Source organism: Octopus sinensis, linkage group LG7, assembly GCF_006345805.1.
Source record: "Octopus sinensis linkage group LG7, ASM634580v1, whole genome shotgun sequence".
Classification (NCBI taxonomy): Eukaryota; Metazoa; Mollusca; class Cephalopoda; order Octopoda; family Octopodidae; genus Octopus; species Octopus sinensis.
The window spans coordinates 96,080,784-96,098,366 of record NC_043003.1 but is presented as its reverse complement, the minus strand read 5'-3'; the positions used below and the strand labels follow the sequence as shown (position 1 = coordinate 96,098,366).

The 17,583-nt window shown below is 35.7% G+C and overlaps 1 protein-coding gene across 1 annotated transcript in view; it reads right to left on the bottom strand.

Moving 5' to 3' along the window:
• The window catches only part of LOC115214536 (phospholipid-transporting ATPase ABCA7-like), a 298,993-nt gene extending 293,625 nt beyond the window's left edge, over window positions 1-5,368 (bottom strand). The window contains 1 exon segment of the mRNA XM_036504975.1: window positions 5,227-5,368. The gene's annotated coding sequence lies outside the window, so the exon portion shown is untranslated.
• Window positions 5,369-17,583: the final 12,215 nt, after the last annotated feature.

The following is a 17,583-nucleotide window of genomic DNA, read 5'->3' as shown; positions in this document are numbered from 1 at the left end:
ACTCAGGCAGAAATTTGGAAACAACATGCTGTACTGCTTGGTATTCGCACAGAAGCTCCAGTATGAACATTTCAGAGTGTTTGGGTGTCAGTCTGAGGATAGTGCAATCTGAGGACATGTACCAAGAGTGATAAAAATCAAAAATCCAGTCAACATCATAGCGTTTGGAGTGATGGCGATATTATGCCTCCATTCATCTTTCCACATGGCCTCAAGCTCAACATGGAAGCCTATATCAAGTGCCTGATGGAGCTAGTGTTGCCCTGGGTGAAGAGGGTGGCTGCTAGAAGACCCTATGTCTGGCAACAGGACTGCACCATGCCGCACTAGCAGGTGAACCCAGTCATGGCTGTCAGACAATTTCTGTAACTCCATCACCCCTAAAATCTGGCCACCTAACTCCCTAGACTGCAACCCACTTCATTATTATGTGTGGGGTGCAGTTGAGTGAGAGACCAACAAAATTCCTTGTAACACCAAAAATGAACTGAAGGCAAGGGTTATGGCAGCATTCACCAACTTAAACAAGGAGAACGTCCAGAAGAGTTGCTGGAGATTCCAAAGTCATCTGAAGGCCATGGTTGATACCAATTGCGATTTTATTGAATAGATTGACTCTTTAGTATTTCAAGATGTTTTTATGTAATTTTGGTAAATTACACAGGAGTGGCTGTGTGGTAAGTATCTTGCTTACCAACCACATGGTTCCGGGTTCAGTCCCACTGTGTGGCATCTTGGGCAAGTGTCTTCTACTATAGCCTCGGGCCGACCAAAGCCTTGTGAGTGGATTTGGTAGACGGAAACTGAAAGAAGCCCGTCGTATATATGTATATATATATATATATATGCGTGTGTGTGTTTGTCCCCCTAGCATTGTTTGACAACCGATGCTGGTGTGTTTACGTCCCCATAACTTAGCGGTTCGGCAAAAGAGACCGATAGAATAAGTACTGGGCTTACAAAGAATAAGTCCCGGGGTCGATTTGCTCGACTAAAGGTGGTGCTCCAGCATGGCCGCAGTCAAATGACTGAAACAAGTAAAAGAGAGAGAGAGTAAAGAGTATATCTGTTAAAATGAGATGTCAATGTTATTTTCATTTTTGCATAATTCAGACAACAGTTTATTCATCGCACCCTGTATATATATGTATAGGCCCAGGCATAGCTGCACGGTAAGAAGCTTGCTTCCCAAACACATGATTCTGGTTCAGTCCTGCTGTGTGACATCTTCGGCAAGCATCTTCTACAATAGTCTCAAGCTGACTTGTGACTAGAGTCTTGTGAGTGGATTTAGTAGGCAGAAACTAAAAGAAATCAGTCATGTATATATATCTATGTGTAACTTTGCTTGTCCCCCAACCACCACTGGTGTTGGTGTGTTTACATCCCCATAACTTAGCAGTTCAGCAAAGTGACCAATAGAATAGTATCAGGCTTAACAAAAAAAAAAATAAAACACTGGGGTTGATTTATTCGACTGAAACAAATTATACAAGGCCCAGCATGGCCACAGTCAAATGACTGAAACAAGTAAAAGATAAAAGAATATATATATGTATATAATATATATATATATATATATACACATACACACACACATATAAACACACCACACATATAAACACACACACACACACATATAAACACACACACCACACACACACACATATATATATTATATATATATATATATATATATATATATATATATATATGCATATACTGTTTATAAATGTGTAATACACACACACACACATATATATACAACTTATATATGTACATGTCATACTGTTGCCATTTTATTTATTGCCAGTTATCTCTCCCTCTCTTGCGAACTACTTCTTTTTGACATCCATCCCTCCTTCCTTGTCAACAACATTCCCCATTCATACTAGCATCAACCACTTACCCACCCTTCTTCACCCCTCAATGAACTCACTGCTATACACATCTGGCCACTTCCACCGTTAGCTCTCCTTCTCAATCTCAACCAACACTCATGCCACTTTTATACCTATTTCTTTATTACCCACAAGGGGCTAAGCACAGAGGGGACAAACAAGGACAGACATAGGTATTAAGTCGATTACATCGACCCCAGTGCGTAACTGGTACTTAATTTATCGACTCCGAAAGGATGAAAGGCAAAGTCGACCTCGGCGGAATTTGAACTCACAACGTAACGCAGACGAAATACCGCTAAGCATTTCGCCCGGCGTGCTAACGTTTCTGCCAGCTCGCCGCCTTTTATACCTTTTATGCATCCACAGCCACCCTTCATCTTTCTATCACCGCACTTTCATTCCTCCCCTGTCATGTTATTCTGCTGCTCATAACTCTTTTTCTATACTGCCAGACATCACTTTGCCCCACCTAAGGTACTTGTATTGATAGTCATCCTGCATTCTTATCACCACCATCATTTGTAATTACCATCAACAAACTAGCGTCCTTCCTTGTTCACCATTCGTTATGTTTAGCACAACCCTACCCCTCTAACTCAGTCCCTACACTCTTGTAACCTCTACCCATCCACTCTTCCTGATCTTTTAGTTCCCATGCTCTCTTCTATTCACATTCTTGTACCTTCAGGGTATGCTCTAACACCTTATCATAACTAATCACCATCTCCCTTTATCATTCCGTCCCATTTATTCCCCTGTATCATCCGTATAAAATGTAGATTAGCCATGAATCACTTTCAAAACAGTAAACCTTGAATCATATTTTAATCTATAATTTTTCAAATTCATTTTTCCAAAAAAACAACATTCTCCGCTATGAACAAGGTATATAGCATAATATGTCTCCAAAAGTAGTTTTAATTAAAACTTTATTGCAAGTTTTATTCACTTGTTACATACTTGTACTCACTAGTGTAGCTAGTAAGGCAGGGGCGATCCGCCCCGGGCGACAGTTTTGGGTCTGCTGTAGGCGATGAGTTTTTTGTGGGGTCCGGCGACAAGCAGAAAGGCCGCCCCGGGTGGCACACACTCTAGCTACGCTAGAGCTTGTACTCCATTCCAAAATCTCATACGCATCAAAGTATTGGCATTCCCCACGTTAAAAACTGCTGCTTCAACGCAAAACAACACCTCACATAAAACCACTACCTTCTTTCCTATTCTTCTTCTCAATCGAAGCGGAACTTCAGTCTTACTTACGAGTTGAGACAATTACACAAACGTTGGTGTAGACAGACAGATAGATAGATAGGTAGACGAACGGACAAAAAGATAGATAGATAGATAGATAGATAGATATACGGACGGACGGACAGACAGACTGTCGGAAGGACAGACAGATAGATAGACAGACATTTATACATACACACACTCGTGCGTGTGTGCACGTATGCCTGTGTCTGCATCCTGCACTTATTTCGTCGATGAGTTCAGTTGTTCGATCAACTGAACGACCTCTTTCAATTAAACTGTGATGTAGCAGAGTATTCCGCAGACACGTGTACCCTAAACGTAACTGTCAGAAAGAATCTACGAGACATAGTGTATCACAATCTCGCCCTTCGCAGGCTTCCAAACAGTTTCCGTGAAACTGATTGCATTCACATGGTTTGGGATTGACACGAAGTTACGGTAAAAAAAACAAAAAATGCTGAAAATGCCATGTAATGGAATCCAATCCGCGACCACGCCATTTACTGCGACCTTCTTTACCATTAGGGCGGTTGCGTCCATTCAGGTGCACACACACACACATACATATATATATATAATATATATATATATATATAAACAAATTATGAAAGCATCAAGTCTTAGTTCTTCTGTCACTATCTTCTATTAGAATTCAGTCAAAAGAAGGATGCTTTATACGAATTCTGAAATGTGTGGTTTTATCTTTTCGTTTAGATTTTGTTCGAGTGTGTTCTTTCAGGAATAATATTAACGAAATAAATGTTTTACTGAATAAGTAAATAATGAGTAAAGCAGATTATCTAACAAATAGTTAGAAAACACTAAAAAAAAAAAAAACTTGGATTTTTTGCGTGGAATCAAGTACCCTGACCTCCTAATATGCTGGAAATCCCATATTTTGGTTAGGATTTGGTCCGGAGGGGAACCCCCACACCTCCGGACAAATTCCGAACCAAAATATGGGATTTCCAGCATATTAAAATCGTGCGGGTGTTAATCTGTAATTTTACCCAAAGAAATGTTCGTATTAAATAAAAAAAAGTTTATAGATCTTCGAAGAAAATATCGATATTAAATAATAAGTGAATATACATCATCTTCAAAGAATCTATTCCTATTATATAATAATGCCGCTAGTTATCGGATAGTGTTCGTGTTTTGTTGACATCGGTTTCCATTGGCGAAGGATGTTTACAGACAGATGGAACTTCGTCTGCTTTGGCAACACTATAAAACCAACCATGCTATTCCTCCTCCTCCTCCTTCACCTCGAAATTAATAAGGAAACTGGTGGGAGTGAGGGGGTTAATTTACAAAAATAAAAGATTTAAAGCAAAATGAACACATAAAAATAATTGTTTTATGGATAAGGAAGATTTAATAATAAAAAGTTTGTTTAACTAGGCATAAGCGTAGTCCTGTAAGAGAGGAATATAGGTACCGGAATATAGCCGTATATAATCGGCAAATAATTTCTTTGATCTAGAAGATGCGATACTTCATTTGATCCTGGAAGGATTTGAACTCTAGTGAAGAAAGTAAAAATACTGTAAAATAACGTTCTGAAGACATCTGACAGGGGTTAATGTTGTTATGTACAAGTGCTTATACAAGGATCAAAACCGATCTTGAATATCTTTCATTGTAGTTTTATTACCACTACTATTACACATAATAACTGTTTCAAACATAGGTATAATAAGGCTAGCAGTTTTGAAATGAAAGGGTTAGTTCACACTATTGACCCCCAGTACTTAACCGGTACTTGATTTTATTGATCTCGATTAAACGAAGGGCAAAGCTGACCTCCACGAGATTTGAACTCGGACCATGAATAGCCGAAAGAAATACACCGCAAGTCATTGCGGTATTTATAATAATGATTAGTTTTTAGGATTACGTAAAAGACGTTTAGTTTTATAAGAGAGGAGAGGAACGAATGAGGTTGTGTGGTGTTCATACCTTTTTAACGAGAATGAAGAGGCTAGTAAAATAAACAACCAAGTACCGATGAAATAGAGACAATAACAATAATAATAATAAAATAATGAAGTTTTTTTTCCTTTACCTGCAAATAGTTATTATATGAAGCGCGAAATTTGTCCGATATCCTATAAAGAAGTATCACCGGCAGAATAGAAGTAAAGTTCTACTGTGTTTACTTCCTCCGCCTTCTACCTCTTCTTTCTCTACTACTACTACTATCACCATCACCACCACCACTACAGCTATTTACTACTACTTAACCTACTCTTCCTTCTCCCCTTATTTATTCTCGCCTTCTCTGCATGAGTTGGTTCACGTGACCAAAACAAAGCAGTTTTTTTCTCTCGGTGCGAACGTGTCTTGCTATTTATTTATCTGTCAAAATACCCTCAGTTATTTCTCCAACAAAAAGGAAAAAATAAAAGAGTCCGTGGAACTAATTTAGATTATTCTAGAAAATCAAAAACTCATTCAAAGGAAGGATTAAACACGAACTTTAGCGGTTTGTGCTTTTCTATTTTATGAATGGAGCACCGAGAGCATAGGTTCGAAACGTAAAAGAATTTCTCACTTCCCAAGCGTTAAACTAATACGTCTGTTTGTTGTTTACACACCTGTCTTCGTCTTTGGTTTTTTCTTTTTCTTTGTAAATTGTCACTATTTACTTACATACGCTGGGTAAACATTTACTTGAATTACTCAATCAGGTTTAACTTTTACGGCATAACTACAGATTCAGAACCATGGGAGAAGCCTTTACAGTAAAAAAAAAAATGTAAGGCAATCTTTCGTCTCTAGTAGACCTTTCCGTCGATTTCCGTAAAAAAGTTTGTTTTTTTTTACATATGGGCTTGCGGGAACTTTTGAAGTAATGAGAGCGAAAGAGACTAAGAGAAAGCGATTGTATGACGAGGGAAGTTCTTTTGAAGTTACCGTGCATGTGAAGCATTGATGTACATTTGTGTGTGTGTGTGTGTGTTTGATGGGGTGTGGGAGACAGACAGTATGTTGTGTAAGTGAAGTGCTTCTGTTAGTGTGTGTGAAGAGACAGAGTAATGTGTGAAAGAAAGAGATAACTGAAATTTTTTACTCGGTGTATGTGTATATGTATGTATATTACTTCAAAAGTTCCCGCAAGCACATATGTAAAAAAAAAAAAAAAAATTACGGAAATCGACGGAAAGGTCTACTAGAGACGAAAGATCGCCAAATGTAAATATTTTCAGAGGAAAAGGTGTACGATTCAACAGAGATTTGTCTGTTGTTTCTAGCACGTCCCAAACCACCCTCCGTTTTCACTCTCACACTTGTTGTTTTTTCAATATTTTTCTCCTGTTAAACATTTTATGGAATGATGATGCCGAAGTAACACATACGTGGTCCATTGGTGAAATATAAGCACCAAAAACCAAAACAAAAATTGTCATTTAAATTTTTACCCCCACCTCAATCAAACAAAGCTCTGTGTGTGTGTGTAAGAAAAAACATTTTCTAACAGAAAAGTATGCTATTAAAATGAATTATCTTTTACGTAGCTCTTTTTTAAAATCACTGTGGATAAATGCCAGCAATGACCTTCTCAGGCTCTCCAAAATTTTAAATCATAAACAGAAACAATCGGGGCGGGGGGATGAGGTTGCAAAAATATCATAATTTTTCAAATTTTTTAATAGCATATAAATGTATTTATAGGGATAAAAATATAGAAAAACGTCAATACATTCGAGAGTGAGAAAGAAACAAGGCGAGTTGTCTTAGAATGTGCTAGAAACAACAGCGAAATCACTTTTTTCTTTGAAAATATTAACAATTTTTTAAAATATTTTTTTTACTGTAAAGGCCCCTCCCCCTATGGTTTTGAAGTGCAACAACAAATTGGCCAAAATCGATCCAGAGTAGGATGATGGGAGAGGTTGTACAAAACATTTTCAAAACTTTTTTCATTAAAAAAATGCCCCCCCTCCCCATCATTTCGAAGGCTGTGGTGAGACAAAAAAGGGGGGAAAATCACCGTCAGGACGGAGTAGCTTCGACTTATTTGGTCTTCTTGATCCGAAACTCCGATTTCTGAAATTCCTCTCCTCACCCCTTAGGAAAAATTTTTCCCAGCAAATTTCTTTTAATCGTAATATATGCCGTTGGAAAGAAATTTGTATAAAATTTCATTAAAAGATACCCATTTTCCAGAAATTTATGAGGGAAAAAAGGTGGATCGTGTGAATTTTCCGAAACTCCCCACCCCCGAAAAATTGTTTCCTATTGATCCCTATATATTCTGAATCCACAGCATCTGAGCAGTACTTTTTGAAAATTCCATTAAAAAGTATCCATTTTTCTGGAAGCTTTATAAAATGAAGGTTATTGTAAACTTTTTAAATTTGTCCAACATCATGCCAAAAAAGGGAAATTAAATGGATGCAAATTTTATTTTGCCATTGTTTTGCTCATCACACTGAGCTAAGCCTAATCATTTGGATTAATATCCCCTCAGTTCTGGAGCCGTTGGGGTTATCCAGTCCAGAAGTGATGGAAAGAGACCAAATGGTCTTACCCCCTGCCCCTGGGTTAGAGGTAGACGCCTCATTTGCGATGCTACAGTCTGCGACACTTTTGCTCCCTCCCACATCCTGGATGCTGCAGTTAATGGGAGTGTCACTGCTTCCGTAGCCAAATGGAAGAAAACTGTCAGGACCTGACGGTAAACTATCTCTTCTAACCTGTAGCATTTGAGACGTTCAGAAGGATTGGGACACTAACTATGAAGTTCTTGTCAATGTTAGCAGCTCACTTCACTGAGGTGTCAGGTGATGCCCTTGAGGACACTTGACTTTCTCAATGCTTTAGCCTTGCCATCGCCCCTAGTAATGCTACAAGCATGCTGGCTTGCTTCTGTAGGTTCTGTTGAACCTTGAGGTGTGCAACCAGTTGCTGTGATAAAAAAAAAAAAAGCAATTTCCCACAAATGGTTTTAATACAGTTTTGACAGAAAAATTTGGAAGAATTGGATGAAAGTTCTTCAGTAATTTTCTTTCATGTAAATAAATGTTTATGTTAATTTAAGAATTTGCCAGTAAAATCTTATAAAATGACTATGTTCTAAAAGATGTACATATTTATATGTTATATATGAAAATAAGAATTTTTATCTTTTGTCTTTTCATTAACCCCTTAATGGATTATCCTGAGTTTATTCGTGCATCGCAAATATATCTTTTTAGAACCAGACGAGTATACTCGGTCAAAATTAACTTTTAATTTTAGCACTCAAACAAGTTTATTTGTTTTGTGTCATTTTATTTTTAAGCAATCACAAATTAACTCGCGTTGTTTAAAAAAAATAAGTATTTTTTCATTTGGTGGATTTGGCTATCTGGAATGCTTATGTTTTGTATAAAGCATCTTTGGAAACTTCAGCTTCTGCTATGAAACCGCTGAAATTTAGAATGCAAATTATCACCAAGATTATTGAAAAATATAGGCCTTTATTGCCTCCCACGAAACCAGGAAGACCATCGTCAATCCCACATCCAACAAAATTTGCCCCAGCTGGTCACTTTCCCATGGAAATACCACCAAGTGATAAGAAGAAGAACCCTACAAGACAGTGTGCAAAATGCGCAGAGAAGACAGACACTAAAGGAAAGAAGATTTGAAGAGAAAGCAGATACATGTGTGATGTCTGCAAGATAACTTTGTGTGTAACTCCTTGTTTTAAAAATTATCATTCTAAATAAACTGTCCATCTCATTTTAAAAATATTTTCCTTTGATTTAAAAGCAATACATCTTATAAAAATTCGAAGATAGTTAAGTTATATGTATTTTTTCAATGTCCGTGTTAACTCATTTAAATCCAAGTGAGCAAAAGTACATTTTAATTTCTATAATAAAAAATAAAGGAAACAAGATAAAAAAACTTTTTTTTATAATTAACAGTGTATATAATTAAAAAAGGAAGTATAAAAAATATGCTCTGAAATGAAATGCCATGTCAAAATAATCGATTCATTAAGGGGTTAATAATGAGAGGAAAAGTGGGACAAAAAGAAAATTCTCATTTGTCAGTTGGAAAACCATTGGTTTAGAGTCTAAACATTAGATTCAAGTCAGCTTTTACCAAGCAGATACATAATTGAACAAATTCCAAGTATGACGTTTACCCAATTTCAGAGGAGCCCAGAACAATGTGAAACATTTTACATAGGATAAAAAAAATTTAAATGATCAGCCATTAAAAAAAGGGTGCTTAACAAACTAACAAACAAAGGTAAATGTGGTCCTTTTTGAGATGAAAGATTTGGTTGCTATTTCTAGCTGGTGAAGAGAACGGCTCAAAATATCATGCAGTAATCAGTTACAGCCTTTACATTTTGACCAGAAATCCTGCTATTGTCAACTTTGCAGTTTATCATTCCAGGAACATTAAAGCAAAGTATTGGGAAAAAAATGTACTTAATACACTCTGTGAAGTGAATTGTGTTAGGAAGGGTATCCAGTTGTAGAAATGAAACCCTAATGAAACTTACAAATAAGATGAGTGTGTGAAATATGGTATAGACAGTCATGAGACCTAGCCTCAGAATCAAGTGGATTTGCAAAGGTTAGAGAGAAATGAGGCAAGCATTCTTCACTAAATGTGCAATGTCAGTATGCATAAACAATATAATACCAATTATCTGAGAGAAAAAGCTGTATATAAGAGGAAATAGATATAGTTTGCTAAAGATACAGTTTGTTAATGTGGGAAAGAGGTGCATATGGATGGTGACAACTGCATAAGACATTGCTGAGTGCTCAAAGTCGATGGTGCCTGTAGAGGAGGAAGACATAGAATGAAGTGGTGAAAACTGATTTCAAGGCGCTTGAACCTTACAAAAGAGATTACAAGTAGGCTTAGGAGTGGCTGTGTGGTAAGTAGCTTGCTTACCAACCACATGGTTCCAGGTTCAGTCCCACTGCGTGGCACCTTGGGCAAGTGTCTTCTACTATAGCCTTGGGCCGACCAAAGCCTTGTGAGTGGTCGTTTTTCTTCTTGCACTAACTTAAGCTGCTCAAGCTGCTGGCAGTAGATCTCCTTTATTATCGTTTGGTTTGGGTTTAAAAGTTCAAAGTAGACTAAACCTTTCATATCTCACCAAACAGATATCAGCACCTTATGTGGGTGAAGACCTTCTATAGCCTGGGTTGTCAGTGTTTCTCCTTTCCCTATCCACTGTCATCAGCGCTTGACATTTTTATAGAGATCCCATTTTTCCTCACCAGTCACTATTCAGTCAAAACAAGGTTCATTCATGAGATGTGATAGCAAAGAAGAGCATAAATTCACTTGCTATGCATGATTAGACTCAGAAAGTTTGTGAGGAATCCATTGACCCAATTTGCTGACTTTTCCGATGACACATAGGTGTCAATGAATGGTTGAATGACCAAATCCAAGCTTCTCTGCTAGTTCTTCAACAGTTACAATGGGATTTTGCTCCACCAGGGTTTGCAGGACATCTTTGTAAAGCTCTACAGATCTTCCAGAATGAAGCTTGTCCTCTAGGCTGTAGTTTCCAGCTCATAATTTCTGGAACCACCATTGACATTGGCTTATGCTTATTGTCCTATCCCCATATACTGTATTAATATTCCTTGCACTTTCTGTTGTGTTGTTGCCTTTATTGAACTCATAAAGCAAAATATGCTGGATGTGCACCTTTGTCATTTCTATTATAGTTTTGAAAAAATAAATGTTAAAATCAAACTGCATTAAGAATAAGAAAGTAAAATTACCACCTGTTTTTATAGCAAGTTCACGCAGGCAGTTTATCCCTTCCCCTCTGACTTTTACTTCATGCAGTTGAAATAACTGCATTATTTATGGGATGACCCAATGTATAGTACTGTGATCTACTTATATTAATTACAGTGGCACAAAGATAAAGCAGATAAAAGAGTGCTGGAAGGCTGAGCACTAAGGTGACAAATGGGAAAACAGGCGTAGATTAGATAGGGACATATTTGGTAAGTGACCCAGACATGGGCATACACATTATGCTTCCAGTCTTCATCACTCTCACCATTTTTAAAAACAGTCAATATAGGTAACACTATAGGTGAAAAAACTATAGAGAAAAACTATAGGTGAAAAAACTATAGGCAGGTGAAAAAACTCTAGACAAATTATAGGCTGAAATACTATAAGACAAATTATATAGGCTAAAGAACTATAGTCTGCCTATAGTTTTTGTCGCCTATAGCTTTAGTCTATTGTTTGTCCTGCCTATAGTTTGTCTTATAGTTATTTCAGCCTATATGTCGCCTATATTTTGGCTAGTTCTGCCTATAGTTTGCCTACAGTACATTCTGCCTATAGTTTTTGTCGCCTGTAGTTTGTCTATAGTAATTTTAGCCTATAGTTTTTTCACCTATAGCTTTAGACTATATAGTTCTGCCTATAGTTTTAGCCTAAAGTTATTATTTATCAAACGTGAACTTTTCTTCACTATAAATTTTAGCCTATAGTTTGCCTATACGGTTTTGCGTATAGCTTCAGCCTATGGGCTAAAATCTACAAGGAAGAAAAGTTCACTTTTGATGAATAATATATGAATAACAAAAGCCGGTTGGCTTTAGCTATTCATATATTATTTATCAAAAGTGAACTTTTCTTCCTTGTAGATTTTAGCCTATAGTTTTGCCTATATTTTTATCGAATGTGAAGCTTCTTGCTTATATATTTTAGCATATAGTTTTTGCAATTTTTAGCCTATTTTTTATCAACTATATTGTTTTATGATATAATATATATTTTTATCAACTATTTTTGCGTATATTGTTTTATGAATTTTCACCTATATTTTTATAGCCTTATATTTTTAGCTCTATATTTTTGTCAACCATGTCAGCTACTTGGTTGTCTATTTTTTCATGAGCTATTTTTTGTCCATATTGTTTTATGAAATGGCAAAAAATATAGACAAAACTATAGGCAAAATGTTGTTGAGAAGTAAGCAAGCAACAATTGAGAAAAGATGTAGGCAAAATATAGCTGAGAAAAATATAGGCGAAAAACAGTTGATACTAAAATCTATAGGCAAAACTATAGGCTAAAGCTATAAGAACTATACACAAACTATAGGTTGAAATTACTACGGCAAAGTTTAGGTAAAAACTATAGGCAGAACTATAGACAAGCTATAAGCAAAACTATAGGTGACAAAAACAATAGGCTGAAATTATAGACATATCTATAGGCAAACAAGAGGAGACAAAAACTAGGCCAGGTATAATTTGTCTATACTTTCAGCCTATAGTTTTTGCTTCTAGTTTCAGCCTATATTTTGCCAATATTTTTGCGGCTATAATTTTGTCACCTATTGGATTTTAGCCTATATTTTTGCCTATAGTTATGTCTGTATTTTCTATGAAATGTGAACTCCTTTTTGCCTATAGTGTTGCCAATAGCTTTTAGCATATAGTTTTTGCTTATGGTTTTAGCCTATATTGTTTTATGAACTGAACTTTGCCAATATAATATATATTTGCCTACATTTTTATCAACTATTTTTGCGTATATTGTTTTATGTATTTTTCGCCGCTATATTTTTTGTCAACTATGTTTGCTACACGGTTGCCTAATTTTTCATGTTCTATGAAATGGTAAAAAATATAGACAAAACTAGAAGCAAAAACTAGTTGAGAAGTAGGCAAGCAATAGTTGAGAAAAGATGTAGGCAAAATATAGTTGAGAAAAATATAGGCGAAAAACAGTTGATACAAAATATAGGCTAAAAATAGTTAATAAAACAATGTAGGCCAAAAATGTTTTTAAAAATATAGGAAAAAATAGGCAATGAAAACTAGGCAAAAAATTGTTGATACAAAATAAAAGCCGACGCTTCATCACTTCATCCGAAAGCCTCTCTTGCAATGTTTCACATAGCTGGCAGTTTCTCTCCTCCCTCGGTGGTCTTCCCATCAACAGGTCAACCAGGAGATTTACTTCATGGCCCAATTCAGCATTGCAGGTGTATAGCCAGTACTCTCATGTGTCACCAAACGATAAGCGAGCAATAATGAAGGTAACTTCAAATCCCATTCCAACTGTCCTTCTACACAATATTTGGCTAGTTCTTGTTCTAGTGTCCAGTTAAACCTTTCCATCCTCTCACCCTACTGTGGTCTCATTGGGGTTGTTCTGGTCTTCTTAATCTCAACAACTTACAGCACTCCTGGAACACAGCTGATACAAAGTTCCTACCTTGATCGGAATGCAACTCCTGGGGCACCCCGAACCGACAGAAGAACTGATTTACTAACACTTGTGCAACAGATGTGGCTTCCTGATCACGGATGGCATAGGCCTCAGGCCACTTTGTGAAGTAGTCCATTGGTCACACATATGTACCTATTTCCTCTTTCCGTGAGTGGCAACGGTCCAGCAATATCCACGGCTACCCTTTCCATGAACACACCCACCTTTTAGTCCTTCTGCCTATAGGCCATGAAGTAAGGCTCCCGGTTGATCTGTTGATGTGAAGACCACCGCAGGAGGAGCTGCCCAGAGAAACTGCCAGCTATGTAAAAAAATATAAGGAAAGAAAATATAAGGCTATAAAAATATAGGCAAAAATTCATAAAACAATATACACAAAAATAGTTGATAAAAATATATATTATATTATATCATAGAACAATATAGTTGATAAAAAATAGGCTAAAATTCGATAAAACTATACGCTAAAAGCTATAGGCCAAACTATAGGCTAAAATATGTAACCAAGAAGATTCACATTCGATAAAAATATTGGCAAAAGTATAGGCTAAAATCTATAAGGAAGAAAAGTTCACTTTTGATAAATAATATATGAATAACTAAGCTATACGTGAAACCATATAGGCAAACTATAGGCTAAAATCTATAGGGAAGAAAAGTTCACGTTTGATAAATGATAACTATAGGAAAACTATAGGCAAAGCTTTAGGTGATAGAAACTATAGGTAAACGATAGCTAAAACTACTATAGGCAGAACTATAGTCTAAAGCTATAGGTAAAACTATAGGTGACAAAATCTATAGGTGAAAAAACTATAGGCTGAAATTCCTGTAAGACAAAACTATAGACTAAATCTATAGGCAATGTATGGACAGAAGAACTATAGGCAGGACTATAAATAAACAATAGCCTAAAACCATAGGTGACAAAAACTATAGGCTATGCACTTATTATGTGCTCTTCTCTTCCTGCACAATGCTTGCAGTTCGGTTCATAAGGACAACTCAAACTGTCAGCAAAATAAGAATCAAAGGAATCAATAGATAAAAAATTATTGAGGGCCACTTATTATTTTCAATTTTGATATTTTTACAATTTTGCAATAATTTTTTTCTGCAACTTTCATAATCTGTCCCAACATTTTAATGCTTCTGCAGTTTCTTCATCTCCTTATTCACCCTATCTACTATACTGCAGTTATCCTAAATAGATTGACCTTTAGTTGGTCAGCTCGAAGTATATTTTCTTCTCTTGCAGATATTCTCCACATTCAGCCATCTCTCTCACTAGCCCTTGCTTGCTTCTTTCCTTTCGGAGTCAGTAAGAGAAAGTAAGTGTAATGTGTGCAATTCTTTCCAATGACATCTCTATTCTTTCTAGTATATTGTTTTGCTGTTCTGGTTATCTCAAGCTTTTGATCCTCTCCCTGCTGAACTTGAAAGCCTCTTTCTTTCCACTCTCTTGTTGTTAAATATACTTAACATCTAGCGTCCCTTTTAGTTGTATAATAATTTTCTTTGCTCCCCACTTTTCTCCCATTCTTCTCATCCCTTTTTATCTGGATGAGGTCATGCACCAACCACATCTCTGATTTGTGGCCTTCAACAATTCTCTCCATAGAAACTTCCAGTTTTCTCTATATTATAAGTCTGTATCAACTCTTCCCTTGCATTAAATGCTCCAAGTAGTACCTCTGTAAACTTAAACTTTTTGGTATCTGTTTGTGCTTCCATATCGTCCAAGCTGTCTGCAGCCTCTTGTTCCATGTAGCTCTGATTCTGAAATCAATAATCACTAATCTCTTAGGTATTTTATGCTTCACCAAAGAAAGACTCAGCATAATAAATAGTTAGATCATTTGCTTCAAAAAATCTCCAGGAAACTTAATCCTACCTCATACCTCATGCCATATTCATATATAAACTTATGTCCACCACATCTCACACTTTGAAAGCCAACCAGGTTTTATGCAACATGCTCATTGAAGTTACCACCTACAATAATGAGGTTGATAACATTTGACATTGAGGCTCCAGAAGAGCTTCATACAAACTGTCTTTTTGTTCATTTCACAATCGTTATTGTACTTTATACACAGAGAGTAATGTGACTGTCAAGATGTCAGAGACAGGTGTAAACATGTATAGTGGGGCCATGATTTAGTGTGAGATGTGGTGGACATAAGTTTATATATATATATATATATATATATATATATATATATATATATTTTTTTTAAATTTTATTTTATAGAAGGAGCTTCAACAGGACTAGAACTGTTTCATTCAAATGAAATCATCAGGAAGCTTTGTGTCAAGAATAGTTTTGGCATTTATACATTTAGGCAGATTTAAAGGGGTGGTGGTGGGGGACTTTTTTGGGGGTAGGCATGGCGCAAACTGTCTTTCTTAGGGGAGTGGTCAAAAGAATCAGTGATAAAGTAGATAAATGAATAAATAGAATAATAGAATAGAATATATATATAATATATATATATATATATATATTAATATATATATATATATAATATATATATATATAATATATAATATATATATAATATATATATATATAATATATATAATATATAATAGAATAGAATATATATATATACACACACACATATATATACATATATATATGTATATATATATATATATATATATATATATACATATATATATATATATATCATCATCATCAGCATTGTTTAACATCCGCCTTTAATTAGAGGTTGTGTTAACCTCATGAAGGGATGGTTTCATCCAAGGAAATACTGGTTCAATACCTAGTATTTTGGGGGAATGAATTTCCTTAAAATAATTGATATATATAAAAACATAGAGTTTATATTCATTCAAAAGAAGAGGAAAATGAAGAATGAGCTTCACTTACAGGTATTTCTTATTTCTTTATTGCCCACAAGGAGCTAAACACAGAGGGGACAAACAAGGACAAACAAGGCTATTAAGTCGATTACTTCGACCCCAGTGCATAACTAGTACTTAATTTATCGACCCCGAAAGGCAAAATCGACCTCGACAGAATTTGAGCTCAGAGCATAACACCAGATGAAATACTGCTAAGCATTCCACCAGGTGTGCTAACATTTCTGCCAACTTGCCGCCTTCATTACAGGTGTTTCTATTAATACCCAATAAACATTAAATTTACATTTATGTGACATGACCATAATATCATCAGAGGTAAAAAGATGTACCTTTGGATGCTAAATGTGTGCTTGTAAATTCATTTTGGCATGTCACATGAGTTTAAGTTTAATGTTTAATTAGTATTAATAGAAACAGTCATAAGTGAAGATGACCAAACTACTGTTAATAATAAACAATTATTAACTTCCCATTCTCCATTTTCTTATTCTTTTAAATGATTATATATATATATATATATATATACACATATATATATATGTATATATATATGCATATATATATATATCATCATCATCATCATCATCGTTTAACGTCCATTCTCCATGGTAGAATAGGATGGACGGTTCGACTGGGATCAGGGAAGCCAGAAGGCTATACCAGGCTCCAGTCTGATCTGGCAGTCGTTCTACAGCTGGATGCCCTTCCTAATACTAACCACTCTGTGAGTGTAGTGGGTGCTTTTTACGTGCCACCGGCATATATATATTATATATATATATATATATATATATATATATATATATATATATATATATATATATATATATGAAAATATACATATATACATATATAAATATATACATATATATATACATATATAAATATATATATATATGAATATATATATATATATTATATATATATATATATACACACATATAAATATATGTATATATATCGCCGTGATCACCAGCCTATCAGATGTTGCTACACATCGCTGGTCACAATGCGCTTTGCATTGTTTTAGCCTTCAAATGACGCCACCCCACTGGCTAAGCAAGCACACCAACAGAAGAAAGAGTGAGAGAAAGTTGTGGTGAAAGGGTACAGCAGAGATCGCCACCACCCCCTGCCGAAGCTTCATGGTGCTTTTAGGTGTTTTCGCTCAATAAACACTCACAACGCCTGATCTGGGAATCGAAACCGTGATCCTACGACTGCGAATCCGCTGCCCTAAGCACTGGGCCATTGCGCCTCCACATATATATATATATATATATATATA